Consider the following 13,092-nt stretch of genomic DNA (forward strand, 5'->3'; position numbering starts at 1 on the left):
ACATTAGCACAGCAGTAACACACACAATGTCCACCATCATGACACTGATTTTACACTTGGTAATGAGTGATCACCCACACGAACTTCACAACAGTGTGGCTCGTTTTAGACCTCGTTGCATCGAAAATCAACCTACTGGGAAGAGACGTCAACGATTTAAGAATGCAGTGGACACCAGCGACACTCGGAATTTACGTAAACAAACTCAACGGAAGCTGAGAGCAAAATTTGTGACGCTTTGATTGAACCTATATTATCTGTGTTACACATAACTTTTTAATCTCATAAAACAGCACGCAGATACTGTTGTATCAGGACTGAGTGCAACATGAGATGGAGAAACTGCGTTCTATGAAAGCGGTGGCAGACTTACCTTGGGAACAACAAAACTCGCCGTGGTGTGACCTAGGTGTGTCAGCTGGGTGTCCGATCACAAGACCCCCTCCAGTCTGCCCTGCCGAAAGAAATACACAAGTTATAGAACACTGGCCACAGGGTGGCGTCTGCTAAGAAACTTAGAACGTGTACGAACGCAGCTTCTCAGAACGCTCTGTACACGCTTTAGTGCGTATCTGCAGAGGAATACGCTCCCAAGAGACATTTTGTGCTGCTTACCTGTTTCCTCTAGCCCTTGGCAGCTTTATCACAAATACATAAATATACAGTATAAGTAATAGATTTACTCACTCCAATTTCTGTTTTTTTTCGATAGTAGTGCATACCATACATAAACTGAAAGAATTTGACGTTTCCACCATAAGCAGCTGTTGAATCTAACGTTCATTGACGACCATTTTCCGTCATAATACCATTATCGCAAGGTAAATATCATTACGTTTAAGGGGAAAAAGTATGATCAAACGAATTATCCCCATGACATTACTTTTTAGCATAATGCTATTTACGTCGACATCAGATAGGTATTCTCATCAAAACTAATGAATAATCTTTTGATTCATAAACCAGTTTGTCAGAATTACAAAAATGAATCTGTTTCAGTGTAAGGAAGCTCCGAGTCCAACTTACGTTCACGCTGCATACAGAAGGCCAATTACAGATCAATATTCTGCAAATCAAATGCTGTCGTTTAAAGTGGTCCATTGTGACGTTCTGTTCGATTTTTATTTGGATAGTACTGTTTTATTTTTCTGCTCTTTGTTGCTTCTGTCCTCATGCCAAACCGGTTCAATCAATATCATGTAAAGATCATCGTCACGCACCCAGCATCGGAGCTTCGCGAGGGAACCCCATTTATATCACCAAACAGTGAACCATACAGCAAATAACGATGTATTAACTAATACCTGAATTGATACTCATGACGTCATTATAGCAAATACCTCCCTTAACGCTAGCCTAAAAGAAGATGACCCAACTGAAGAATAGAAATATCTGTGACTTACTGGTTGATACATAGGGTGAGGAAAATAGAACTGTCTCGTTTATTATGCACCTTAAGGTGCAAAATTCAGCATGCATCTGCCGCACCTGAGGCAGCTGTAAGTTGGGTTGCCTACTTTAAGGTGCGGAAATGAAAAATATTTCAGGCGCCTTAATATAGCCAATCGAATCTACACATTCCGGACCCGAGGTAAATGAAATAAGTTGCGTTGTCTACCTTGATGTCCATGAAATATTTTCTGAGCCATTTTTTTCGCCCATCCTGTTATATGTGTGCGGCACATGTTATGCATGTGGATGACAGTGTGTTCATGTGATACATTATAAGTTGCCAAGCAGAGTCAGCCACACAAAATTTTTCTTACTATGTCGGAATTGTGGTCCACTTAAATACGGAAGATAAAAATAGGGAAATTATTAGTGTGATTTATTCGTTGGCCACGTAACAAAGAAGCAATTTCGAAGCACTTCAAAAAAGAAGAGTCAGTATTTGAGATCTCGTCGACGACAAGATCATTAGAGAAGAGCAAAACATTGGATTAGGCAAGGAAAGAGAAGACATTCTGGCGTGTCCTTTTCTAAGCAACCATGCTGCCATTTTCAGTAAGCGACTTGGGGAAACCACAGAAAGATAGAGCTGGAGGGGAATTTGAACCGACTTTCTACTGGATATTAGTCCAGCGCCATACCATTGTTCCACGTCACTCGGTGCCTATAAATCTATGCCCCACAAACTCCCATCCCGTCTTTATTAAGCTGGAACGTTAGCTCAGCGTTTTCGATCATGGGACTCGCCACTTTCTGTAATAAAAAATTGTTATGATCGAGAGAAGTAGGAAAACGTCAAGTGACATCTGCAAGGACAGGGAGATATATAAATGAAGGGGGAAAGAGGGAGGGAGAAAGGGGGAGGGAGAGGGAGGGACAGTGTGTGTGTGTGTGTGTGTGTGAGAGAGAGAGAGAGAGAGAGAGAGAGAGAGAGAGAGAGAGAGAGGGAGGGAGGGAGGGAGAGAGGAAATGGTCAGCGCGGCTGACTGCCGTATAGGGTACCTGGGTTCGATTCCCGGTCCTCCTCTCGTTGGAGGACTGGAACTGGGTGCACTCCGTCTCGTGAGACCAACTGAGGAGCTGCTTGACCAAGTAGTAACGGTTCTAATGTCAAGAAAACCGACAACGACCAGGAGAGCAGCATACGGACCACATGCCGCTCCATACCACATCAAATGATGCCATTGGCGGTTGGACGGACTTGCTTGGCGCATCTGTGGACCGCGACATGCAACCTTATCTTTATGATTGCGACTTGCTTAATAAATGTGGCAGGTTTCTGAAGTTAATACTGATCTACTCTATCTACACAAGTCATATTATGTTGAGTGGCAGAGGCTACTTAGTGTACGGCTAGCACTTACCCCGCACCACCCCACCGCCATTACTGTGGTAGTCACGAAAGCTGCAACGAACTCTCGCTGCTGCCTGACGATGGGTTCACGCCCGAAACTAGAAACGGTGAAGTAAATCATTCATATAAAAGTGTAGCTGGTTACTCTTTTTTCTTCAGTGTTACCTTGTATCACACGCTGTGGACAGCAGGTGGTAAAGCACGTGCTTTACGATGGTCCACTGCTACAACTGAAGTTTCGATTCCCAGCTGATTTCGAGAGGGTTGCCTCTGACAACGTAGCACATTTTGTTTACGGTCTTCCCTTTTGGTTAATTGGCCTCCCGTCATGTAGCTGTTCTGTGCATGTACAGGGTAGGCAACATAAAGTGTTGTCACATTAATGTGACCACGTGTCAAAAGCCTTAATAACTGTCTCTTGTAGCATGTACCGCTGCGAGACGTGCAGAAGGACAGTGTGGTTCTGGAAAATACCGGCGAGGATGTGGAGCCACGCCTGCTCCAGTGCCATTTGACAACTGCGCTAGATTTCTCGGTTGAGGATCCATGACGCAAACAGCCCGATCGAGATGTTCCCACAAATTCTTGACTGAATTTTGATCCTGGGAGATCGGTGGCCAGGAGAGTACAGAAAACTGATCCTGATTCTCTTCGAACCACTCACACAGATTGCGAGCTGCGTGACACTTTGCATTGTCCTGCTGGTAAATGACACTCTGTCGAAGAAAAACTGCGTGTAGGGAAGGCCATGTTTGTTTCGCTCCATTGTGGCTTCCAGAATGACGAAATAGCCCAGGGAATGCCACTGAAACATTCTTCAGACCATAAGGCTCCCTCCTCTGGCCTGAAAGATTGTTGTAGAGTGATTACTGGCAGACGTTTAGAGCCGTGTACACCAAAGGCTACCTGTCCGATGGAGTATAAAACGTGATTTATCTGGGAAGGCTACCTGTCACCACTCAGTGGGTGTCCAGTTGCCGTGTTGGCGTTCAAATTCCAGACGGCGGTTCACATCCCCGACCAGACCAGAGTCCGCAACAGCGCCTGTGGACCCCACAGAGATTTCACCTACGCTGGGCTGCGTGCGCCGGTACTACAGACTAGTCGACATAAGACTGTGGCGGAAAATATTTGATGCACCTTAAGATCGGCAACCCGACTTTCAACTTCTGTACCATGGGCAGATGATGTCAGTCGGGTTGCCTACCTTAGGTGCATCAAACGTCTTCTGCGACAGTCTTATGTCGGCCAGCCTGTAGTATCGACGCGCGCAAGCAAGCGTAGATGGAACCTCTGTGTGGTCCACAGGCGCTGTTGTGGACTCTGTTCTGTACGGCAGCGCGAACCGCCGTCCCCAGGTGCCGCAGCTGAGGCTCTGACACTGTGACAGCGTGCGCCGCCACTGCCGGCCTTCGCTTTCGCTCTCTCCGCAGAGTAACCTTTCTGGCGACCGCGGGTTGCGCAGGTGTCTGGTCGGCGGTCGCGACTAGAGGCGCGCAGCAGGTGATTTAGCGCACGGGGCTGCCGCGGGCCGGCCGGCCGTCTCCCACGCGATTGTCAGGCGGCGCAGATTTACGACCCCCCGGTCTCGCAGACGCGGTCGATCCGCTCTCCGGAGCTGCGCCGCGCCTACCCACGCGCAGAGTCGGCTGGAGCTCGGTGCTATCGTGTCCGGTGTTTTATCTCGCCGCGACCCGCAATCTCCACATCTTAGCAGTTTTCCTTCGCATAGGAGTCTATTCTTCATTCTCGGTAGCCTATCTGTTTCTCTGTCCTTTCAGCAACACGGAATGAAACAGTGTACAAGCAAGTACGAAACGAGCGACGTGACTCTGCCTTTACTATTAGAGCTATTGCATATCGTACGAATCTGCGAGGGTGGTTCGGAAAGTAAGGTTCGATCGATCACGAAATGGAAAGCACAGTGATAATCCGGCGAAGCTTTGCAGAGATGTGTTGTGTAGCGTCCCTAGTACTATCGCAGCTAGCGGCACGTCGCTCTTTTCAGGTCTGAGCGCACAGTGAACGAGTAAAGATGGCTAGAAAATAGTGTCTACCGCCAAATATGGGTGCCTGCCGAGAGATTTCTCCTAATTTCATGCAACCCCACGTAACATATGTGTCATACGGTTCCTTCTTCGTGACAGTTCTCAGCAGCACACTGCAGGGGCAATGAGGACTTTCCTTTTTCACTCTCGATGGGAAGTGTTCGATAACCCACCATTGGCTCCCTCTGATTTTCATTTCTGCTGAAATGAAGAGCTGGCTATGACAGGAATCTTTTGGCACAGACAACGAGCCATTGTTTAGCGCAGAAAATTGACGCAAAGCGTAGGAGACTGCCTTCTATAATAATGATAATGAAAGTACTTAGCGTCTCTGAAAAATTTTTTCAATATAATTTTCATCTCTTTCGAAACTTTTAATCTCTGTCAACCCACCGTCCCTCTCAAGAAACAACAAACAAAAACGCCTCGCTACAGTTTCGCAGATTGTCCAACAAAAATTCAGTATTACGCATGACATGTTAGTTGTTTACTACTATTCACCAAACATTTTTCACACTGTATCCTCATATACTCGTACCTCAGAAACTACCTGCAGAATTGTACAACACATAATTCACGAGACATGATGTCACAAACATCGATATGCGTAAGAAACTAGTTTTTGTTGGAAAGGCGCGCAAACTATCTGGGGTCTCATTCATGGACCCACCGCCCAGCTGGGTTGTGCCGGGTGTGACAAGAGGTTGACTTGCAGACCTGATATTTCCACGGTTCCTCAATGGTGACAGACAAAGTCTCTGACTGCATGCTGCGGCCCCGGACGCTGCAACTGTTGATGACTGGTGATGCCCATTGCAATGACGACCACACGTTACTGGCCGCCCGTTTAGATAAAGTACAAAAAGATGGCCCTTTTAGTTCACATTTTGGGCATAATTTTTCGCGTATGGCTCCCTTGTTTTTGATACTTATTACCTAAAACGAATAAATAAATTAAAAAATGTGCTGATGCGCGTAAGTGGTGGGAGGGGAGAGAGACATCGTGGCTAGGCCACGGAATTCGATCCGACCCGCCCTGCCTCGTCCAACCTGCAGCTGACTGCGCTAGTGGCAGGGGTAAAATACAGGGAGCGAAAGGCTATTTACAATTTGTACAGAAACCAGATGGCAGTTATAAGAGTCGAGGGGCATGAATGGGAAGCAGTGGTTGGGAAGGAAGGGAGACAAGGCTGTAGTCTATCCCCGATGTTATTCAATCTGTATATTGAGCAAGCAGTGAAGGAAACAAAAGAAAAATTCGGCGTAGGTTTTAAAATCCATGGAGAAGAAATAAAAACTTTGAGGTTCGCCGATGACATCGTAATTCTGTCAGAGACAGCAAAGGACTTGGAAGAGCAGTTGAACGGAATGGATAGTGTCTTGAAAGGAGGATATAAGATGACCATCAACAAAAGCAAAACGAGGATAATGGAATGTAGTCGAATTAAGTCGGGTGATGCTGAGAGAATTAGATTAGGAAGTGAGACACTTAAAGTAGTAAAGGAGTTTTGCTATTTGGGGAGCAAAATAACTGATGATGGTCGAAGGAGAGAGGATATAAAATGTAGACTAGCAATGGCAAGAAAAGCGTTTCTGAAGAAGAGAAGTTTGTTAACATCGAGTATTGATTTAAGTGCCAGGAAGTCATTTCTGAAAGTATTTGTATGAAGTGTAGCTATGTATGGAAGTGAATCATGGACGATAAATAGTTTGGACAAGAAGAGAATAGAAGCTTTCGAAATGTGGTGCTACAGAAGAATGCTGAAGATTAGATGGGTAGATCACATAACTAATGAGGAAGTATTGAATCGGATTGGGGAGAGGAGAAGTTTGTGGCACAACTTGACCAGAAGAAGGGATCGGTTGGTAGGAGATGTTCTGAGGCATCAAGGGATCACCAATTTAGTATTGGAGGGTAAAAATCGTAGAGGGAGACCAAGAGATGAATACACTAAGCAGATTCAGAAGGATGTAGGTTGCAGTAGGTACTCGGAGATGAAGAAGCTTGCACAGGATAGAGTAGCATGGAGAGCTGCATCAAACCAGTTTCAGGACTGAAGACCACAACAACAATATATATATATATATATATATATATATATATATATATATATATATTCACACGCAAAAGGTGAACTAGGTTAATTTTCGGGCGGTACATTTGTTTTTCATTTATTGTTCCGTATCCGTATGCAAGAGGTAGAAGAAATGCAGTAATTGTTCTTGCCATAAAGCAGACAAAACCTCTCTTTCTTTTTCAATTAAAGAAAAAAATCTATTCTGAAAAAGAAAACAGGTGGTAACATAAAGTAGTCGGTAGAGCACTTGCACGGAAAAAAAATGGTAAGGCGACCGCTCGCGATAATCGGGAAATCTGGGTTCGAGTCCCGGTCTGGCACAAATTTTCACTGTCGTCATTACATTCTGCAGCTGATGGTGGTCCTTATTCACAATTGCGCATTCATTCGGCGTGGTGTTTACTACAGTTTGTACCTAATGTGGATCGTACTGTCGGTACGCGTACACGTCACAAAGTATTCATTCCTTGTTACCATCGTTACTGAATGCCATCACAGTTCTTTTTTTCTTTTTTTTCCGACGCTTCTCGACTGAATATGACGGTCGACACGCATCACACCTGGTGATATTTCCCGGCTATTCTCTCAGAGAACAAAACAACGCCGTTTGCTTCTCTTCCACTATATAAAGGCTGCCCACACAATGAGAACATGTACTACATTATCGTTAACGAAAACTCATATCACCTTTACAATGAGTCATTGTAAAAGAGGACTAATGTGTCCCCTCAACACCGACAACAATTTAATTCTACAGTCGAGCTGAACGCCTTGTGTGAAACGTAGATAAGCTGAGCGGCATTGCTGGACAAAGAAAGCAATGCGTCCATAAGACGTGCGCCTAGTCAGTGTAACCTGGTACACGTAGACTCAGGAATAGGTATGTAAATTATTGGCGCTACAATTCTAGAACGGCCTCCAGAGAGTGTTAGTATTCTTAGTCTTCAGTAACGCTACCAGGCCTGGCTGACTGTATAAAGGGCGTGACCAAACGTCCGACGTTGAGTGGTCACTGTGAAGGGCATCGCGATGCAGCGGATACGTCTGAGACAGCGTCGTCAGCAACTGGCAGAGTAGTTCGAATGCGGCCTGATTGTGGGTTTTCAATTGGCCGGCTGGTCGAATCTTTCAGCATCAGTTTCTGCAGCATTCGGTTGTGACAGTGGTCCGATGCTGGACTGCATGGGAACGTGAGGACAGAGATATTTGTCGTCAAGGTTGTGCTCGATCAAGTGTGACCACAAAAAGTGTAAATCGCTGTAATGTGCACCAAGCGCATTATAACCCCCTCACGTCTGCATGGGCAAGTAATGGAGTGCCTGCAACATTCTGTATCGCACCTCACCTTTGGTCGGAGACTAGCAGCAACCGGACTAGCGAATAACCGTCCCATGAATCGGCTGTTGTTAACACCTCAAAAGAGGCTGTGACTGTTGCTGAATGGCATCCCAGATGACGTCTCGTGCGACAATACCGTGGTTCCATTTTTCAAAAGGACAATGCTCGTCCGTACATGGGAAGTGTCTCTATGAACCGCCTATACCTTGCTGAGATAGTCCCATGGCCAGCAATATCAAGAAATCTCTCCCCAGTAGAGTGCGTACCAAGCCACCTCAGATATCAATTACTTGGAAGTGCCAGTGTTGACGATATCAAGGGCCGGTTACAAGGTAGAGGGCCAGATTGCCTCAGGAGAGAGTACAAAGGCCTTACGACACCCTTCCCAATTGAGCCATTGCATGCACCCAGGCCAGAGGGGGCACGACGTTATATTCACAAGTTGTCTCACAACTGTGCAGTTACTTGCAAATTTGACTCGATATTGTAATCATTGAAATAATATCGTATACCCTCTCAATCCGTGAAGTTTCATTTCATTTTCTCCCTGTTCGGGTTCGTCCCTTTTCTGTCAGGCTGGGTATCCACACTTTTTTTGTGGTAATAATATTCACGCTAATTGTTCCACTCTGCCATTCTGCCCCACTTTTACTATTGAATCTAGTCTGTCTATTATTTATATTATTTATTAAATTTTCATTTTCTCTATTCTTAGACAATAAATAGGCACATATTCCCCCAACTAATACTGTTATTGATGTATAATTTTTCCATTACTTGATCATTATTAGTATTTTTGTTCTTATTGTTTCTATCGTTACTACTGTTCCGTCGGACATGAACCGACGTCAGCCGTAAGTGGGCACTGAAGTAATTCAACGGTGCAAGTTGAAAATTTGTATCAGACAGGGAATGGAACTCGGATTTCGTGCTTTAAGCGAGCGGGTTACCTTAACCGCATCGGCTACTCGAGCATGATTACCGTGCGGAACAAATTCTCAGCTTAACGTACCCTGTGAAGTAGTATCCCTGTCCGTTTAGCTCACTTCATCGCAGGGTTTCCTGTGTTCCACCAAGAGGTACGGACCCTGTTTTGCATTCACGCTGTGGATATCGTAGCAGTCAAGCTTACAGATATGCTACACTAGGTGTAATGTCCGTCAGCCGGTACCTCCTTCGAAATATAAATATTACGGCCGCCGTATTATAAATAGTAGGAATGTCGAACAGAACAGGCAGTACACACACATATTCTACTAGTTAATCTGTAAACTTGACTGCTATGATATCCAGGATGTGGATGCACAACAGGGTCCGTACCTCTTGCGGTAACGTAGGTAATGCTACGAGGAAACGAGTTAAATGGGCAGGGACGCGACTTCGTAGTTTGCGTTAAGTTGAGAATTTGGGGGGGGGGGGGGGGGGGGGCATGGAAAGCGCACTGAGACAGCTTAAGCAGTTGACCGCTCTTGGAATGCGGGAAATCGGGATTCGACTCCCCGTCAAGCACAAACTTTAATTATTTCATTGCCCAATTGCGGCTACCGTCTGTACCTCCCTAGAATAATTATTTTTCTTCTTGTTATTATTACTCAATTTTAAAGTTATAAATATTTTAAAAGCTTTCTTTAAAACATTTTAAAACTTTCAACATTTTTCTGTATATTTTATCAATGGCATTTAACATTGAAAAATGTTTGCAAAGTGATGAGCAGTTTCGGCAGCTTAAGCACCATCTTCAGATCACACCTACTATTATAAATGCGCTCATTGTGTAAAAAACAGTTGCATCTTTCATAAAATTCTCATTTTAAGTCTCCAGGTAAAATGTGCTATGAACAGCCACATTATCTATGACCGCAATTGAAGCAAAAAGCATGTACATCGTCGTATTTTTTTTAATAAACAATGAAGCGCCCATGTAATTATTTCTGTTACATTCAGTCACTGGAAACAGTGATTTCCCATGTAAGTTGTACATGAAGTGAATAGTAAAACAAACTACACATTTAGTTCAAGTACAGCTCAGATGGCCAATCTCTGTTTCCAGTAACTGACTGTAACGGAAATAATTACACGGACGCATCAGTGTATATAAAAAAGATTTACGACGTTTACAGGCTTCTTGTTTCTGTTGCTGTTATAGATAACGTGGCTGTTCAGAGTACATTTTACCTGGAGATCTGAAATACGAATGTTAGATACGATGCAGTAGTTTTGTACACTGCGAAAGCATTTATAATACTACGTGTGATCTGAAGATGGCAGCTAAGTTACCGAAACTGGTTATCGCTTTGTATATAACTGTTTAACGCTAAATGAGATAGAGATATATTTAGAAAAATTGTGAAAGTTTTAAAAGCTTTTATAGAAACTTCTAAAACTTTTATAATTTTACAATAGATATCTGCTTACGATCGCTTTCCACTTTTCTAAGAAAGGCAGATATAGTCATTATTATTACTATTAATATGCTGAGAGCCAACTTTTTAATCAAATGCAACATGTAACTGTTTAAAAAATTTGACAAGTACGATCTATTATACGTAGCTATTAGCTGCGGAGAATTTTAAGTTAGAGAGCCTTAACGGACTGTGGGGTGTGTCTGTGGTGTTTCAGGGGACGGCGACGCCATGCATTATGGAGGAGGACGCAGGCAGCCACGGCCCGTCCGGAGGCGCAGATAGAGACGGTGAAAAACGACGGAAGCGCCACGAGAGGCAACAAAGCATCTCTGTCTCTCTCTCTCCCAAGAAAAGTCGCACTCTCGTTTTATGTCCGCGCAGTAAAACATCTTTTATATATAAAAAAGCAACGTGAGCGCTCGCGATGCAGTTTTCAACTGTCTGGCGCAACCCCTTCCGCTTCCCGGGGGTGGAGGGGAGATCATTGTCTGCAGCGGCGAGTGGAAATTCTCGTGGCCTCCGTCCCCGCATGTAACTCATGCCGGCGGCGGCGGCGACTTTTTCCAAGATTTCGTGAAGAGCAGTGAAATTTATGTACTTCCCTGCAGTTGTTGGGGGGTCTTATTTCTGCCAGTTGGAAGAAGTCTTCATTACCAACCGGGGAGAGGGGAAATAACTTGCGCTGAGTTACAGGCGGCCTCTCTGGACCGGAATGAACACGTCAGTGGGTTAATGAGCCGACATGCGGTTGACAGCGCATTGGACAGCCAGACTGGGAGAAGAGACGATCGAATATTAATAGTAAAGGAGGAACAAGAAAAAACTCAACCAGTTCGCTGCTGATATAGAACGGACAGTAAGTTATATACCGTTGTCATCAAACAATAAAAACAGCTACAAGAGTTGTAAAATTCGAAGAACGGTTGATTAAGCGATAGGAAGCGCTCTGTGTGGTATCTGTAACACTTTCATCTTATAACAAAAGCATTCCTACAGATGACGACATAAACTAGCATTAAAAAAAACCTTTTTTTTTATTTCCTTTCTGTCACACATTGGTCAAGTTTCATTTATCCCTTTCCTACTTTTGTGAGATTCTTCAATTTTCCGTCCGTCGTTTCCTTCACTTTCTTCCTCTCAAATCGTTTGGCTTTTTTCAGTTTCTGTACGTCGCACTCTTTCTGTGCTCACAATATTTTCCCGAGAAGCCCACCGCCCGCCCAGAAAGTGCGGGGTCTGGTTTTATTCCTGGCGCGTAAACGACGCCAACCCAGTAACCACACGCCGGCAGCCTGAGCTAACAACTGTAAATAACATATGTGCAATAGAACAGTTGTGAGCAGGCTTCGACATTGTTGTACCGCAAATCGCAATGGAGGAACGAACTGGCCATCTCTAAATAAAGTGTTCAAGACATTCTCCAGGATGTTTTCAAAAGGAGGAAATTCTGTGCGAAGTCTGTGCCGCAGACCTCGACTCCCGAACAAAGGGCTCTCAATATGAACTTACCAGAAAATGAGATTAGTGAACGTTCTGTGCATCGTATGCATGTGGGGAGCGTGTGAGAACGTCTGAATCTTTAAAAGCGCCATATCAACTTTTTTCAACTTTTTTTTATCAATCCAGTCTCGAATCTTTTAGGAATGCAGGGAGTTGTTTCTTCTTTTGTAGCAACCAATACACTTATTTCAATTTTTCCAAACGTTTTCATTGAAGAAATCAAGTACGTCACGAATTCACATAAATAAAGTCCATTATTAATAATAATAAAGCCTCTTTTATTTCTATATGGACCATTTTCAGACACTATGTCAACTGCTTACTTCACTAAAAGTACACTGTTCCAGACGTTCAGTATGTAGAATACTGCAGTAGCAGAATACGTTAAATTTCATGTTTTCAAAGTGAACAGTTCGACTTGTTGAAATATTACACATTCATCACCCTGCAATGACGGAGATAAATAGACCGTCGGCTCCAAAACCACTGAAGCTATATTTTATGCATAAAATGTTTACACTCGGTAGCGAATGTCATCCTACAAGTTGGTTGAGAATATCGTACTAAACTCTTTATGCGTATCCGTTAACTATTAGAAACTTCACACGCACCTAGTAAGGAGGCTTAAGATTTACCATGCAATAACGCATGCAACCATAAAACTGCTCTTACGTGAGAGTTATGAACTATCACACTTCTATGGTATGCTCCGCAGCGTCAGCTGTTACAGGCGCTTGGCTGGCGAAGTGTCGTAAACAACAACTCTTGTATTCAACTCCTGGGCCTACCCGTCAATCAGACGTAGGCAAGAGAACATCTGTTAAACGCAACGCAGTACTGGCGGTCAAAATATATTCAATAGAGACGGATATTTTTCTAAGTTGACAACGCCTTCATACTACTAACTCACTAAATATATG

The 13,092-nt window shown here is 44.0% G+C and overlaps 1 long non-coding RNA gene across 1 annotated transcript in view; it reads right to left on the reverse strand.

Annotated features, from left to right (window-relative positions):
- Positions 1-13,092, reverse strand: part of LOC126293541 (uncharacterized) — a 616,677-nt gene that overhangs the window by 112,119 nt on the left and 491,466 nt on the right. The window contains exon 3 of the long non-coding RNA XR_007552302.1: positions 374-454. This is a non-coding gene — a long non-coding RNA (uncharacterized LOC126293541). The remainder of the gene's footprint in view (positions 1-373; positions 455-13,092) is intronic.

This window comes from Schistocerca gregaria, chromosome 10 (assembly GCF_023897955.1).
Source record: "Schistocerca gregaria isolate iqSchGreg1 chromosome 10, iqSchGreg1.2, whole genome shotgun sequence".
In the NCBI taxonomy this organism is placed as follows: domain Eukaryota; kingdom Metazoa; phylum Arthropoda; class Insecta; order Orthoptera; family Acrididae; genus Schistocerca; species Schistocerca gregaria.